The sequence below is a fragment of the Lepisma saccharinum genome, chromosome 2, assembly GCF_977018435.1.
Source record: "Lepisma saccharinum chromosome 2, izLepSacc3.1, whole genome shotgun sequence".
Taxonomy (NCBI): domain Eukaryota; kingdom Metazoa; phylum Arthropoda; class Insecta; order Zygentoma; family Lepismatidae; genus Lepisma; species Lepisma saccharinum.
In genome coordinates this window covers 133,332,854-133,350,523 of record NC_139230.1, presented here as the reverse complement: position 1 = coordinate 133,350,523, position 17,670 = coordinate 133,332,854, and the positions used below count along the sequence as shown (strand labels likewise).

General features: G+C 35.7%; 1 pseudogene; it reads right to left on the bottom strand.

Moving 5' to 3' along the window:
* Nucleotides 1-17,670, bottom strand: part of LOC145983652 (b(0,+)-type amino acid transporter 1-like) — a 110,205-nt pseudogene that overhangs the window by 89,088 nt on the left and 3,447 nt on the right.

The following is a 17,670-nucleotide window of genomic DNA, read 5'->3' as shown; positions in this document are numbered from 1 at the left end:
GGACATAGTATATTTCACATCCACAAGGAATATCATACATTAATGCATGGAGATTGTCTTTAACCCAGCGCGATTCTTTGTTCTCTTTGAAATAATCGGGAACACTCACAAGCGCATAGTACACAGTGTCCAAATTTGTAGAACTCACACAAATCTCACGCAATATAAATTTTCTGTTATAAATAAATCCTTGTACATCAATAATGTATTGCACCATTTTCGCTGTTATTAGTCAGTCTCTCTTTATTCAACTCTCACAAAAATCCTGTGCTACCATAAGTAAGCTCTGCTGAGCGTATAGAATCTATAAGAGTTTTCACTAGTTCGATATTGTTTGAAATTTCACATAACACACTATAAAAAGCTTTGTATTCTGTCTGTACCTCGTGTGCCGTCAAAGCATCCGCAACATCCTCATGGTTAGTAATATAAAAATCAAAAATATGTTTTATATTGTCCTGCTCCTGCAAATAACACTGGATTCTCTCGCACATCCACTCAACACAATGCTGGCATTCATACAAACGGCTTTCCCCTTGGCAAATAGAAAAACATTCGGAAATCAGAAATTCATCTTTACAGCATACGCACTCGCACTCATAAAAATGGTTGCCTACATTTAGATAACAACCCCTGCATATAATATACTTGCTAGGTGTATACCTCTTCAAAATCTCCAACACAGAATCCTTATGGATAACATCTGAAATCATGTTACTCATGCCCTTGTCGGTTACTTCGTTGACGTTATTTCCAGTAATAGATCCTTCCACTCACAGGTACACAAATAAGAACACCTGAAAAATAGAAACACAGTTGTAGTACTTGTTTATATTACGCATATTCATTTCTGTATTTACTTTTTTCGTTTCTTTGTTTTCTGGATTTATATATTATTTCAAAAACTAGTGGAGAAATATACATTCCAGTGGTAAAATCTCTTGCGAGGTACTCACCGCAGTGTGGTTAGCCTTGTTTGTGGAGGTTGAAGACGCCATCTTTTACTAATGGTCCCTTTCAGTCACACATACAAAATTAGAAGCACCTGAAAAATAGAAAAATAGTTGTAGTACTTGTTCACATTACGCATATTCTTTTTGGTTTGCATTGACGTTTTCTTCGTTTCAATATTTGCATTTACGCATTATTTAAAAGCACCATACATATATGTAACAATTCACTTACCTTAATTATAGCTTCTTTTGAGTTCTTTGTCTTCAAATCTCAGACAATAATCACAACTTGATGTCTTCTCTGACGCAATGCTTCAGAAATACTTCTCAAAATAGCTTCTGCTTGCTTTTACGCAGTTTTTATACCTCATAAGCAAACTGACGCCTTCTCTGATTGGTTGAAATAAAACCGACGCGTTTTCTGATTGGTTGAAATATTCTTAACATTTGTTCGTCCAAAAACCTAATAGTTATCATCCAAATGCATTAACAAATACACCCTGAAAATACTTTGAAATATTATACACACCTTAGAACTGTAATATCCTAATATAGAAATACAGAACCAAAAATAGCATTGTGGAAATCTGAAAACCGAAAACTATAAAATAACTTTTAGTTAAAAATACTTTTTTCTTTAGTTTTTAGATAAAAATAAAAAGTAAAACTTTAAAAATTAGTGAATGTGAAATACAATAAATAGAAAATTTAATACAAAAATTTTAAAAAAATCTCTTTGTAAATCCAAATCGCAATAAAAAATGTTGCCTGAATAGTTAAAATTGTGTTATTAGAATAAAAAATTACATAAACTTGTGAAATAATACATTAAAAATTGAAAAAATGTCTTTGTGAGTAAAATATAAGAAACAAAATGTTGCCTAAATAGATGAAACTGTGTTATTTGAGTAAAAATAAGCCTAAACTTGTAAAATAAAAGGGTAGAACTTGACAAAATATACTTTTGCATCCAAAATATAATTGAAAACTTTCTTGAATAGACTAAGCCGTCTTACTTTGGTAAAATAAACTTAAAAATGAAAGGGTTAAAGTTGACAAAACACACGTCGTGTGTACAAAATCTAATTCACAACACATTTAAATTGTGTTATTTGAGTAAACTTGGAGAGTAATCCTGTAAACTTGGAAATCTCTCTCTCTCTCTCTCTCTCTCTCTCTCTCTCTCTCTCTCTCTGTGTGTGTGTGTGTGTGTGTGTGTGTGTGTGTGTGTCCAAAATGTAATAAAAGACACGATCAAATCGTGCTATTTGAGTAAATATTAGGCTAAACTTGAGAAATAAACAAATAAAAGTTGAGAACACACACTTTGTGTGCCGAAAATGTAACTAAAAGTCTTTCCTGAATAGTGTAAATAGTGTTATTTAGGTTAAAAATAGGTATAAACTTGTAAAATAATAAGTTAAAAAGTTGTAAAAATATCTTTCTGAGTCCAAAATTTCAAATTCAAATTCAAATTCAAATTCTTTATTTACGTGGGCGAGGTTCAGCCTGAGGCTGTTCTGCCACCTAACCCGTGTCATCGATTACATTTAAATTTACATTTCTTATACATACGTTACAGTATTAATACAGTGTACAATAAACTGTATGATTTAGTTACAAAATCTATTGATAAAATAATAGTAATAATTGTATGAATAAAATGATACAAAAATTGTGAAAGATAACTACATAAAAATAAAATAAAATGAATGAAAAATAAGTAAAAATAATAACATGTAGACAAAATACATAACATAAACATACAAGTTACATCATAGTATTTGAACACAATCTCTGCTCTGCCAAAAGAAAATTCTTTACTTCGTTTCGGAAAGATTCTATTTTAGATATGCTCGACATGGTCTTAGGTAGGGCACTCCATATTTTTGCAGCAGAATATGAAAACGACGACTGATATGCCTGTGTGTCGCAGAGTGGAAGGTTAAATTTGAAATTATTTCTTGTATGGTGGCTGTGAATACTGGTGCGAGGGATCAACATGTCTGCCAGATACGACGGCTTGCCAGATGTAATAATTTTATGTATAAGGCAATATGTATGCAGTAGCCGCCTACGGTACATATTGAGGATATTCTTATTATTTATGGAAGGTAAAATATGTTCACGTCTCGGGATGCAAAATATGAACCGCATGCACGCATTTTGGCATTTTTGAATCTTTGCTTGTAAAGTTTTATTTATTCTACCAGAGTACACTACGTCACAATAGTCGAGAAATGGATATATAAGTGTTTCAACTAATCGCTGCTTGACTTCTGAAGATAATAGTTTGTTAAATTTAAACAAGAATCTAAGTGTTCCAAATGATTTATTGATTTGGCGGCTAATATGCTCATTCCATGATAGACGAGTGTCAAATATCAGTCCAAGACTTTTAACTACTTGAGCTCTAGGTATGACATCATCATTTATTTTAATTGTTGTATTAGTGTGCTCGACCGAACCAATAGCATTTCGAGTTCCAATAAATGTATAACATGACTTATTAGCATTAATTTTAAGGCCATTTGCATCACACCATGTTTTTATCGCACCCAAATCATTACTTATGTATTCAATACTTATGGCAATTTCTGTTGGATTGAATGATTTGGTTAGTTGAGTGTCATCAGCATATGAATGTACGTTACAGTATTTGACAACTGAGGGTAGGTCTGCAATATAAATCGTAAACAATAAGGGACCTAGTATAGATCCTTGTGGAACACCAGATGAAATATATAAATTATTAGATAATAATGTAGGCGACTGTTTTACACGTTGATTTCGGTTACTTAGATATGAAAAATACCATTTAAGGGTAGATTGTGAAAAACTGTAATATTTCAGTTTACTGAGCAGTAATTTATGTTGTACCGTATCAAATGCTTTGGACAGGTCCAATAATATTAATGCAGTGAAGAATTTCTTATCCATAGCCTGGAGGATGTCATTTGTGACTTTCAGCAAAGCCGTAGCAGTGCTGTGTGCCGGCCGAAATCCTGACTGTGAGGGTGGAAGAATATTGTTTTGGGCAACGAAGCTAAATGTCTGTTTATAGATTATTTTTTCTAGTAGTTTTGAACACACGGGCAGAACACTAATAGGTCGAAGGTCGTTTACATTAGTTGGTCGGGTCGCCTTAGGGAGTGGTGTTATCAAAGCTTCTTTCCATTTCCTGGGAAATACGGATTTCTCGAGCGAAAAGTTAATAATATGTGTGATAATAGGCAAAATAAAAGGTAGCGATAACTTCAGCATTGTAGTTGATATTCCATCTGCACCAATAGCAGTAGACTTGATTTCGTACAAACATTTTCTTACAGTATAGCCATCCACTTTTTTAAGAGCAAATTCGGGAAGCATATTATTAAACTTTTGGTTACTAAATTTTAAACATTCTTGAGATATCAGACGTTGGTCGATATTTAGACTATCAATTGAATTAATAAAGTGTTCATTTATCTCGTTCGCATTGTCAAACGTGGAGGGGAGATCATTTTTATTTGAGCCAATGCCTACAGATTTCAGCTGCTTCCATAAATGCTTTGGTTGTCTTGGTGTTTTATTGATGTTATGCTCAAAATAACACTTTTTTTCTTGCCGAATAACAGATGTCGTGAAATTTCTCAATTCTTTGTATTCTTTCCATGCAGATTCAGTTCCGATTCGCTTGAATTTACGAAACGCATTGTCCCTTAGTTTTATCAACAGCTTCACATTCGATGTAATCCACGGCATACGTTTGTTACGAACTCGTGTTTTACGAACTGGCGCGTGCTTGTCAAAGAGATCAAGTAAGTTGACATTGAAATACTCTACTTTCATATCCAAGTTATCGGTGTTATATATTTTTCCCCAGTTAATTTTTTCTGAGTCCTTCACGAATTTATCATAATCAATATCACCGTATTTTCAGTGGTATATAATTCTGTTCACGCTTTCTGGTTTGGTATACGCAAGTACAACGTGGGTCATTCTATGATCGCTGTTGCTGACTGGCTCACCGACACTATGTTGGATTATATTTTGCATGTTGCTGACAAACGTCAGATCAATTAATGACTTAGTCGTGGAGGTTATTCTGGTTGGTTTATTGATTATTTGCGTTAATTGAAATTGATTAAACAAATTTTGAATGTAAATGACGTCAGCACAGTCTGGATGTAAGAAATTAATGTTGAAATCTCCAGCTATAATAAGGTCATTAACTAAGGGATACATTTCGGTCAATATATCTTCTAAAATTGACAACTGTGTATATGGAATACGCTTAGGCCTGTATACGGCACAAATACCGAGACGTTCCTTTTTTATTTCAACCGTAGCTGCAAGGTACTCAACGTCAAACTCTCCTTCAATTTCGAAAGACAACGGATGCAGTTTTAGTCCCTCCCGTGCGTATATGCAGACACCCCCACCCATGCTGTAATGACGATCAGAGCGTATTAAGTCATAACCTGGAATTTTCAATGCATTATTCGTTATATTGCAAGTTAACCACGTTTCTGTTATAACAAGAATGTCAATCTGTTTCTCTGTAATTTCGATGCATATTTCCTGAAGTTTGGGGAATAATGACCTGACGTTTACATTTGCTATTTTGAGACCCAGGGAGCAGCCGGTTCTTTTGTCATCGGCGAGAGGGTGACGGAGGACATGCCCTAGAGCAGTGGAGTTCATTTCAAGGGGGGTGGTAGGTTCTGTTGGAGGCATAACGGTAGAAGTAACTTCTGGAGGGTTGCAGAGCAGAGAGAGGTTGCAAACTCACTACATTTATCCGCAGATGCATAAAGTACACAAATACAAATACAAATAAAAGTTTTCTGCTTTTTACGGTACTTTTGATCATTAGAAACTTATGAATATGTTTTTTTGATTTACTAACAATTAAACTTTGCTTATGTACAAGAACGTATCTCACATTTACGAAACTAAACTGTAAAATTATGCAGTTGCGATTAAAATATTGAAAGTAGTAAACAATAATAAAAGAAGCAAAACACGTATATATCAAAGAAAAGAGGAACTCAAACATTTAGAAGCTACAACTTAAGACTAAATGTGTTCCCGATAAATAAAAATTATAAGAGTAATGTGAAATTTAAATTTTATGTTATGAAAGGTAAAAGAGATTTTAAAAAATGATAAAGTTTACAGATCACTCACATCGTCCCGGTAAGCGTTCAAAGTTCATCTAATTGCTTTCTGCAAGTGATGAAGTGCTTCACGTTTCCAATGTTTATTACGATATTCCCATCTTGGGTCCAACAGTTCTTGTAATTGTATTTGCTCGTCGCCAGTTTCAGAAGCTCGAGACGTGCGCGGCAGAGATCTTCTGTGATGGTGATATTAGAACCCTTCAGTTTCCGTTTATTTCGAAACACACTTGCTCTCGCACGGTAACTAGTAAATTTAACAAGAATGGCTCTTGGCTTACCTCCGTTCTTCTGCCCTCCTACCCTGTGGCTTCTGCAAATATCTCCATGCTGGATTTTGATGCCCAGTTGCTCTTCAAACAAGGCGGTTGCTTTGTTATCGGTATTCTCGTTGGAAGTTTCGGGAATACCGAATATCCGGATGGAGTTCCTCCTCTGGTATTGCTCTAAGTCGTCCAATTTGTCCCTGAGCCCTCGGAGTTCCTCATCCTTCTTCTTCAGTTCATCCTTCATGCTGTGCATTTCTTCAACGTTAAAGTTTAGTGTTTCCTCCAGACTTTGAAGCACTGATTTTGTCACTGCCCCGACTATCGAGTCCACCATAATTTTCATCATTTCAGGTGCCTGCACAGCAATCTTCACTTCTTCACAAACACGTTTCACAAATTCTACGTTGTTGAAGTTGGAAACACTGCTTACGCTGTTCGGTGATCCCTGGTTCTTTCCAGATTTTTTCGGTGCCATACTGAACGGTGAATTAGAAAATAGTACAATACAAGGCACAAAGTAATAAACCGAAGGCGTGTTATTTGCAAATGCACTTCTCAGATATTAATCTCACCTTAAAATAATAGTTTGACTATTAGAATGTTAATTTACTGCAGTTGTTTACGTTATTTCGGGAGCACAAACGTTACGCACTAGCGACCAGCCGCCATTATAAAAATGTTGCCTGAATAGTATAAATAATGTTATTTGAGTAATAATAAGCCTAATAAACAGATAGAAGTTGAGAACACACACTTAGTGTGTCGAAAATGTAACTAAAAGTCTTTCCTGAACAGATTGAATTGTGTTATTTGAATAATAATAAGCCTAAACTTGTGAAATAAACAGATAGAAGTTGAGTACACACACTTTGTGTGTCGAAAATATAACTAAAAGTCTTTCCTTAATAGTATAAATAGTGTTATTTAGGTTAAAAATAGGTACAAAATTGTAAATAATAAGTTAAAAAGTTGTAAAAACTGTCTTTGTGAGTCCAAAATTTAATAAAAAATGTTGCCTGAATAGTACAAATAGTGTTATTTTGGTAAAAAAATTAACATAAAATTGTAAAATCATAAGTTAAAAATTGAAAAAATGTTTTTTATGAGTGCAAAATTTAATAAAAAATGTTGCTTGAATAGTACAAATAGTGTTATTTTGGTAAAAAATTAACTTAAAGTTGTAAAATAATAAGTTAAAAGTTGAAAAAATGTCTTTGCGAGTCCAAAATTTAATAAAAAATGTTGCCTGAATAGTACAAATAGTGTTATTTTGGTAAAAAAATTAACATAAAATTGTAAAATATTAAGTTAAAAATTGAAAAAATGTTTTTTGTGAGTGCAAAATTTAATAAAAAATGTTGCTTGAATAGTACAAATAGTGTTATTTTGGTAAAAAATTAACTTAAAGTTGTAAAATAATAAGTTAAAAGTTGAAAAAATGTCTTTGCGAGTCCAAAATTTAATAAAAAATGTTGCCTGAATAGTACAAATAGTGTTATTTTGGTAAAAAAATTAACATAAAATTGTAAAATAATAAGTTAAAAATTGAAAAAATGTTTTTTGTGAGTGCAAAATTTAATAAAAAATATTGCTTGAATAGTACAAATAGTGTTATTTTGGTAAAAATAAGGATAAGCTGTGAAAATGTTTGACAAAGTCAAAGTTTGGTAAAAAATAAACTCAAAATTAAGTTAAATAGCACACAGTAACATACATTTACTACCTAAATCAATAATCAAAGGGTCCTAGGTTCGTTACCCCGTGATAAAAGCTAATGGTGAAAACTGTAGGCCCCGTCCCTAATAGCTCTCCCTTCTTCATAGTACAGATAAAAAAAACCCTGCGCTAAAGCGTCCTGTGCCTTGGAGGCAAACCTGAGCGGAATATTAATTGGCGGCGGAAACCGCATAGCTTCAGAGATTTGACCATTGCTGCGCATTCTCAGACATCCTTTGTTGTCTGGTTCAATCCCTCCCCTGCCCTACGGCATTGCATAGCTTTCCCCTGTTCTTGCGTACTGGTTAACCTTGAAAAAACCGGTTCTGAAAATCTACCGACGCGTTCTCTGATTGGTGATTCAGATTCCTTCTTTGTTCTGACGTTCTGACGTCATTTGACCTTGAACGCAGACTCCCCAAATTCCTTTCTCGTCTACCTGCGCGGAGTTCAGATTCTGAGACAGTATTCTGTCTAGCGTCTGAGATCATCGTGTTTCATAACATATAACATTAAAACATAGTACTAATTAATAATATTACATATCGCGGGTTCGAATACCAGGACCGTCTTCTTTCGTAATTGGACCTGTACCTACACCCATTAACACCGTTCATAGCGGTTCATAAACCATAGAAAACTTATTTTCAATATTATAAACATTAATATTATCGAATCATACATTACATACTTTGCAGTAATGAATATAAAACCATATGCATAGCGTTTAGTACCTCTAATTACCTTTTATATACATATTTTTCATAAAATAAATAAATATATATTGATAAAATGTTATAAACATGCAAATACATAAATGTAAAGTATTCTAACTACGTGCAAATGAATTCTAAATACATGCAAATTAGTTCTAAATACATGCAAATTAATTAACACCCGTGCAAATGAATTGCGAATATTAAATAGCGACCGGCCTTATCGCGTTCCGATACTACTATTGCTGCTGCGAAGAATTAAAAGCATCTTCTGTGGTGACCCAATTTTACAAGAACGAACGTTTGAATGCTGCACGGGAAGACAATAGACTACCTGTGAAGTTTCGGAATCGGAGAACATGTTGGTTGAGATACGTCACATCGGTATCAACTTGAGTAGCCGTTGTTGGAACTCCCAGTTTTGGGAGTTTGGTGACCCAATTTATCAGAACCAGATAGAACTATCCAGTCAGCAAGAAGGAAGGGTTTCAAGAAGAATACACTGACGAAAGGAATGCATGTGTTTTGCTGTCCCAGAATTGATATTCCATTCGGAGACTTAGAAACGACCACTTGTTTGTGGTACGAACCTTGTTTGGTAATTTGTGTGAAGTGAAATTGGCATAGTGAAGTTATTTTGGAAGAGATGACAATATATAGGTGATATGTGTTTCGATTGCTACTCTAAAGACACCGCTCTTGAATCTCTTCGTGAAAATAGGTTGTTGTTATACTGGGTGAGTCTGTTAAAAGAGGCCCCGTGGAAAATGTACTCCTTGCATGTAGGCAACCCTGGTACACCGAAGAGAACAGTCCAGGATATCGGTGCCAAGCAGTTTCGACAACATGACATAGAGCGGGATTGAAAATAAAGTGTCTAGTAGTAACCTTGAGGCAGTTGAGCGGCGAGGAAAGTTGTGTGTGTGCTTCGGTGGGTCAGCATGGTGTTACTGGTGCAGGAGCGTATCTTTGTTATCGAGATGTATGCACGCTTCGATTCTTGGAAACAGTGTGCAGATTTGTTTACGACGGAGTTCGCGGTGAATGGAGTTCCAGAGAAGGCCCCAACCAAATCAGTAATGCAAAAACTGATTGCAAAATGGCGGGAAGCCGGACCGTGCTGAATAGGCCAAAAGTGCGTACAAAGACTGCCCGTTCTGAGGCAAAGGTGGGCTACGCAGTGCAGCTAATGATACGAAGTCCACGAAAATCATCTCCGCGTTTGGCACAACAGTTGCAGGTGTCCCAATCTACCGCTATGCGGATCCTGAAGCAGGACTTTAACTTGCACGCTATCAAAGTTACCGTGATGCATCAGATGCGGGATGTGGACAAGGCAGCTCGCGTGCAGTTTTGGGAGTGGTTTCTGTCCAATATTGCTCCAAAGGTGCTGCAGGATGGTTACTTGTTCATTTCCGATGAAGCATGGTTCCATCTGTCAGGCTACATAAACTTCCAGAACACGCGACACTGGTCAGGTGACAATCCACAAGTGTTCATGGAGGTTCCACTGCACGCCCAGAAACTTGGTGTCTAGTGTGCCGTGTCGTCACGCCGCATCATTCCCGTGTTTTTACATGAGACTGTGAACTCGGGTCGTTACATCAGTAACTTATTCAACGTGTTTGTTGAAAACTGACTGAGGATGAGCGAAGGAACGATTACTTTCAGCAGGATGGAGCCACGGCGCATACAGCAGGTGCAACGATCACGAGCATTGAGTCAGTGTTCCCGCCTGATCGCGTCATCAGCCGTGGCACGAACCAACCTTGGCCACCTCTTTCTCTAGATTTATCACCCTGTGATTTCTTCTTTTGGCGAGCTCTAAAGGGACAGGTGTATAGCAACAACCCTCACACACTCGAAGAACGCCAGAACAACATTATCACAGCTATCCAGGCCATCCCGCAGGATGTCCTCGCCCCTGCTTTTCAGAACATGTGGTATCGTCTGCACACATCCCTCGAGGTCAACGGAGAACATTTCCAGCACCTACTCTAGGTAGGTTTTTGTCACACTGTACTGTATTTACAGAAGAGATGTTTCATTCATTTACGTTTATGTCAAGTTGTCTAAACTGCTTGGCACCGATATCCTGGACTGTTCGCTACCCCGCTCTTCTCTTCGGTGCACCAGGGTTGCCTACATGCAAGGGGCACATTTTCCACGGGGCTTCTTTTAACAGACTCACCCAGTATAAGTCGAGCGTCGCGATTAATGAAAGGTGTCGAATTGCGACGTTTTCTAAAAGTGACCTTCTCTTTCGGATTATTGACACTAGTAGACACGATCGTCGCGAGTTTATTATTGTCTGTTGTATTCGAGCGTGACAATTCTCTCTTTTATTGTAAGAGCACCAAATTTTGACTTATGTTGATATTCACTAAATCACTAATGATTGAGGTTAGGGCAAATATCCATGTAGAACGCATAATATTGAAAATTTATAGATTAAATTTTAAAGGAATAATTGAATTGGAGGAATGTTGTTTTTCCTCGAGACAATAAACATTGTTTGTTGTTGATTGGAATTGTATAATCAAAATAATTGTGAAGGATTTGCAAGAAAACAAAGGACGCTGGCACGTCTATTATTTATTGTTACAGTGTTGAATTTCTCTATTGTATTTGTTGAATGAGATTAACAGCCAATTACGTCGTGAAGGTTGTTACAATAAATTAGACCAACGGTCACCATTACGAATATTGCCTTTCATATTTAACCTGCAATTTGCCATCTAGGTATAAGAAATAAATAATCATAAACTGTATTTTTTCCAGTGTTGCTAAATATGTTCCTTGAATAACTGATTATAAAAGAACACATACAAAATAAATGGAGAGGTTAAATACTGTAAAGGGGATTATTGTTTCTAGGCAACTGCTGTAGCGATCTACACTTGTAAGTTTGTGCTCATTTTGAGATACTTATCGATATAAGTCTGACTCCTAATTCGGCGGAAACAAGTGAATTTGTCATAGATTCGTCTATGCATCGTTTAGTGTTATCGGACATTGTAGTAAACGTTTGCAAGTTTGGTTCTCGCGAGAGACTGAGGCGATGTGAACAACACGTCAAGCTCTTCAAAATTAATACTTTTGTAAAATATTGGGGTTTCAGGTATTTGTCTTTATTTTGATCTAACGGCCTCAGTCACGACTTCCCTAATTCACTATTTTTGACGAACCCACCCAATACCTTTCAAAATATTTAGTAAAAATTTTCTCCTTCGCTCCACTGATAATAGTGAATAATAATAATAATATTTGCATACATCAAACAAGCAGGACCAGACGATTATCCGGGGCGCCAAACCAAGTATCTTCCTTCATTAGAGGCAAATCCTAACCCTGCCTATTTGTTTCTTTGTTCGAGTTTATTTTTTAGCTCCACTTAACGCACAGAAAAGCAAATAGAAAAGACCTCCAATTTAAAGTGGGATCCGAACCACTATGTGTCTCCACCATGTCCATGGCTATTTGTTTAAAAAAAGAGTTGGATTTATTGTTGACAAGAATTAATTGAAGTTACTGATGAATAACTTAATAAGTATATTGAAAAATTATGAAGCAATGGAGGTATTAATTAAACACATACCTATAATAAACGTGTTCTTCAACGTATTAAAGTACTTTTAAAATATGGCTATGATTTTTCGTCATTAAAACCGTAAATATATAACATGGTTATGATTTATATTGGAGGAAGGTGGAAAGTAGGGAGCGCCAAAATTCCACCTCGCTCGGGTGAAAATTTTATCTCTAGCCACATCTGCAAACAAGGTAGTAGATCCAACGACCACATGCAGAAAATCAGTTGTAATCTATCTAGCAGTTGTTTACTTCTAATGACCGACAGAAGCAAGCGAAATCAAGAGAATAATAAATATTAAAGAAAATAACAGAACTTACTCAGTCCACTCCACACTGCCCTCTTCATACATCAAACTTTTTCTTTCCCTTCCGCTATATCCGTACTATTACTGCAGTTCCTGCACACTTTGTGGCTAACTTCCTTCCAAAAATTCAACAACGTTAAATGTTACTTCTCTGCTTTCTCCATGTACAGTTTTTTCTTTCATTATGAAACAGGAACGATCTTTTGACAGTGCAACACACGAGCAGACACAGCTGACTGATCCACGGTTCCCTTGCGCGGGTTGATAATTCGACTACAGAACCACAAGGACAGTTTATTTTGACCAAGCTGCACTTAGCAAAGACAATGCAATACAATGTTTAAAGCACACGTTTCGCTTTGAGTTGTCCCCCACACCTTCCATCTTACCTTCTTTCTTGACCCTGTTATGCTTGGAACAGTGTGGGCGAAGATATCATAGAAATTCCCTTTCCAAAAAATCCCTCGATTTACGACGATGTGTGGGTTTCCTCTACTCCGCTACACAATCTTGAATGGAACGGGATTGCAACATTGCTGAATCGCGAACACAACGCTAGCAGTGTGTGTGGAGCCCATAATACCGCGATCTTGAAGAAGGAATCTCTTTCCTTGCGTGCTGCATACAGCGGCAAACAAGTACAGGGTGACTTGTGTTCCGAGTGAAAGTATCTCAGCGGCAGGCGCTGGTAATGTGAAGCCGACGGGGTGATTGGAGTTCGGAACGTTTGATGTTTTGAAGGAGATACTTTCCAGTGAATGAGTTTAATAAAAATTAATTGCATTGCAGATTTTTTTGGGTGTGCACGTGCGAATAGGCAGAAGCTGCTACTGGCTGCTCATCAACATTTATGCTGGGAAAACTGATAGATTCCTGTTCATTCCTATTTTGTTTCTAATTTTCCAACAAACAGTACTGGATTAAAGTCTGAAGAAACATAACTTAAGATGGTCTTTATTTCTGTTCCATTTTATATAAAAAATAGATATTAAACAATAACGTTGAATTATAAACATGTATAAGATCTGCATGCATGGTTTAAATTAATAGACACCAATTACTAAATAATATTATCGGGACCTCTTGGGAAACATCTATAGGATTATAGAGATAGTAAACCCTATGATATAATCACAAATTGAACCCTGGGTTTGTACTCATTTACAATTGACGAAGAGACCTACACAAGAGAATATTCCCTAACCTAAACAAACTGCTGAACATTGTACAGCGTCTACAACGAGACGTATCAAAACATGTTTAAGGTCAACCATGGGGCAAGACAGATTTTCTTTCTTGGCACTGTTGAACATATAAAAGGAAAGGGTAGTAGACCGACAAAGAATTTTTTAAGAATTTATGCAGAAGAGCAAAATGAAGGAACCCATGATGATTTTCGTAATGAATGAAACCATGAATAATGTTACCCCACCCCCGCCCCCAAAGTGGACAGACGAAACTCCGCCTATGCTCATGCTGTTTCCATACAGTTAAATACAACACAGATATATAAATGTATAATAAAAAAACCAGATATGTACGTACAAGAAACATAAATAAATTATATGTAAGTCTTCAGATATTATTTTATTGCAATCAATGATTGTTGATTGTGTGGAATGTATAAGAAAATTTCCAGTAGAATGTAACTGTATAAGTAAATTAGTTGCTTTTAAACTACAGTTAACTGTAATTTAATTACTTTTTTTAAATGAGCAACTAACTCTGTTACTTTTTGAAGCAAATAACTGCAACTCATTTACTTTTAAGAAGTAACTTTCCAAACACTGGTCCATGTGCATTTCTTATTGTCTATTACCGTTCATCCTAGTCTTGGTGAGGGTTTCCCTGATGGCACAGTGGTGGTGTCATCGCCTTGTAATCAAGGAGTCCTGGGTTCGATACCCGGTGGAGGCACATTGCACAGTGGTTTGGATCCCACTTTAAACAGTAGGTCCAGTCTCGATTAGCCTTACTGTGCATAAAGTGGACCAAAAACACCAAATCAATCAAACATATTCTTCGTGATTATTCAAAATTGGCAGAAAAGCGAAATGAAATAAATTGACAAATCCAAAATAACGTATCATTGCAGTTGTATGTTCATTTTGGTTCAGAAAAACAGAAACTTTTTGAAAAAGGCTATCAGATTCTATTTATGTAGTATTTAGAGTACCATACCTGGTTACACTGAACTGAATTCCTAGAGCACAACCAAATGTTGATAATGCTACTCCAAGAGGAATGATAAAGCTTGCATCCCCAAATATTTTGTCTCCAAACAACTGGGAAAAAAAGAGCTAATGAATAGAAGTTCTGTCCATGAACTAATGGATATTTTTTGGGAGGTGAGAAATTTCCCAACATCTTCAAAATTATCTAACATTTGTAGTACATATATGGTATCTGAATCCAATATGGCCTAGTACCCAACATGTCCTATTTGCTGTTTCCAAGTAGCTACATGGTGAATTCAACAGATAACGTTAGTATGTAATTTAGAATGTCCAAATGACATGATTGAACCTGTTGATTGTACCTATAGTGCTGTAACATGAGGACAAAGAAGCAAAATAGCTAGACCTTGTGACTGTTTTCTACATGATCTAATATTGCATAGGTAAGTTTTTATTTACTACATCTTACAATTGATATGTGTTTATATCTCTAGTCCATATTATGGTGGCTAATAATTTGTACTTTACAAAAATGCTTAATTTAGACTTTAATCTAAAGTCCTGTTTAAAATGAACGAGAAACTAACACGATGTAAGTTTGAATCAATATGGCTTACATAGGAATATATCTTAAAGAACATGTGCGAATGTGACATTTGTTACTCTTATGTTCACGTAGAGTGTCTGGGAGTCACTATTGATGAAGGACTTTTCATTTGCGCAGACTGTGATGTGTAATCCATGGTCTTCTGGTGACAAGTTATGACACGTCACTTCCACATTTATCGGTGTGTAAACGATGTTATTTCTTTGTATAATCTCATTTATAAATAAAATATTAGTGTATTAATATACTTATCTACCTATAAAAATATCATTCGGGTAATTCTTTACAATTTCTGTTGCATTTTGTTATGTGAAAGAACAAGATATATTACTAAGCCATGTTCAGTACATATGTACCCAATATGGCCTAAACATTAATTTTAAAAAAATATTTACTATGTTATTATTTGGGACTGACTCCAATTTTCAGTAAACATCCAGAAACGTTCCCCTTTTTGAATCTTGCCATTAGTTTTACCTTTCTGACTTCGTACAACATTAGAAACAATCTCAAACCTTAGGTAGGCCATATTGGGTACCTTATATCTATTAAAAAAGACACCATATTTGTTCAACACATTGAATGTATTATAAGAAATTTTTACTTGTCTCTGCTTCAAGGACAAATGTGAATTTTTCTTATCCATAATTATTTATATCATTAGTCCTCACTAGCAGAGTTGACTGCAAAAAACTGTATTCTATGGCATACTGGCAATATTATTGCAGGAAAAATTATCTCTCACTGCTTTTGACACTAGTGGATTTATGAGTGGATCAGTATGTAGGCTATTTACACACATTACAGTGTAGAGATCCAAGCTTTACAGTATGAGCAGACCTCTGTGGCAAAGTGGTTAGCACAGTGCACCATGATGAAGGGTAGTCTAGGGTTCAAATCCCAGTCTGGACATGGGTATTTTTGTGATTGGTCCCTTCATCAATTTCATTTTATCCATCACTCATCCTAATCTTTACAAAAGAGCAGAATGTAAAATAAACCAAATCAAACAAATTTTACAGCATGAAAACCAAAGGAAAGTCAGTGTATAATAACCAAGGTAGCAGTTTATTATGAAGTCATTATCTCCCATATGCAATTGAAAATTTAAAAGAAAGCTCATTCTTACCACAGCAACAGCTGGTGCTTGTACCATCTCTGGCACAGTGAGCACAGCCATGTAAGTCATGTTCATCATCACATGTACCAGTGACACAAGAGGAACTGCAATCAGTATGCTTCTCAGGATGTTTCTGAAGAAAAAGAAAAAATAAAAGTTAGACTTGGATGTTTTTGTTTAAAATTGCCTACTGATTAGGTAAAACTATGTAGAAGTGGGCAGATAGGTCATTATTGGTTTAAATGAGGCATGTGCAGACTGATCTGAATCTGATGGATCTCAAATACAGAATTTGCCACCTGATTCCATTTACCACCCGGTATATTTAAAATAGAGAAATTTCAGAACAAAATTCATAATTATTCTGGAAACTATATTGTTTCTTTCTTCCCTTAATTATGGATTTTCCTAGTGAGATCTAAGGTCTGAAGTAGTAGTTCAGATGTCAGTATTGCCAGGAATCAGTATGCTTTGAAATGGTTTAGGTTCTCTTGCAGCGAGGCCTGTTATTGGTAGCAGTGTGAAAAGTACATTCTTTTCCTATGTAATTTATTCAACTAGTCTGTTCTTCAGTCCTATTTATTGCATCAGCACTTCCAAGAAATTTGATTGTGATCACTTTATGCACTGTTTCATGCATGTCATATTTTGGTTTATCAAATATACAGTTTTGAAGACTATGGCACAGTATTAAGTGCAACTGTGTGGGAAAAGATCAACTTAAAATGTCCCCTTACCTGTCTCAAACTTGATTTTGTAAAAATTCTAATATTTTGTTTGTGATTAGAAGAATGCTTAGTGGTGGATATTAGGGTGGGGGATGGGGGGGGGAAGACAACCCAACATTGGTTGTAAGTGGTATCAGCTCAGTCCCAATATCCATATTTATTTAATTTAGCCATTTAACTCAAGGACTTTTTTAACTGCTTTTCCTCCTGGATTTACATACTGCCAGAACACTAATAGGTGTACTTTTCTAATATAACATCAAGTATTAAGTTTGCCTCTGCTGCACTTAAATAATTCAAAGTAAATCATAATTGTGTAAATT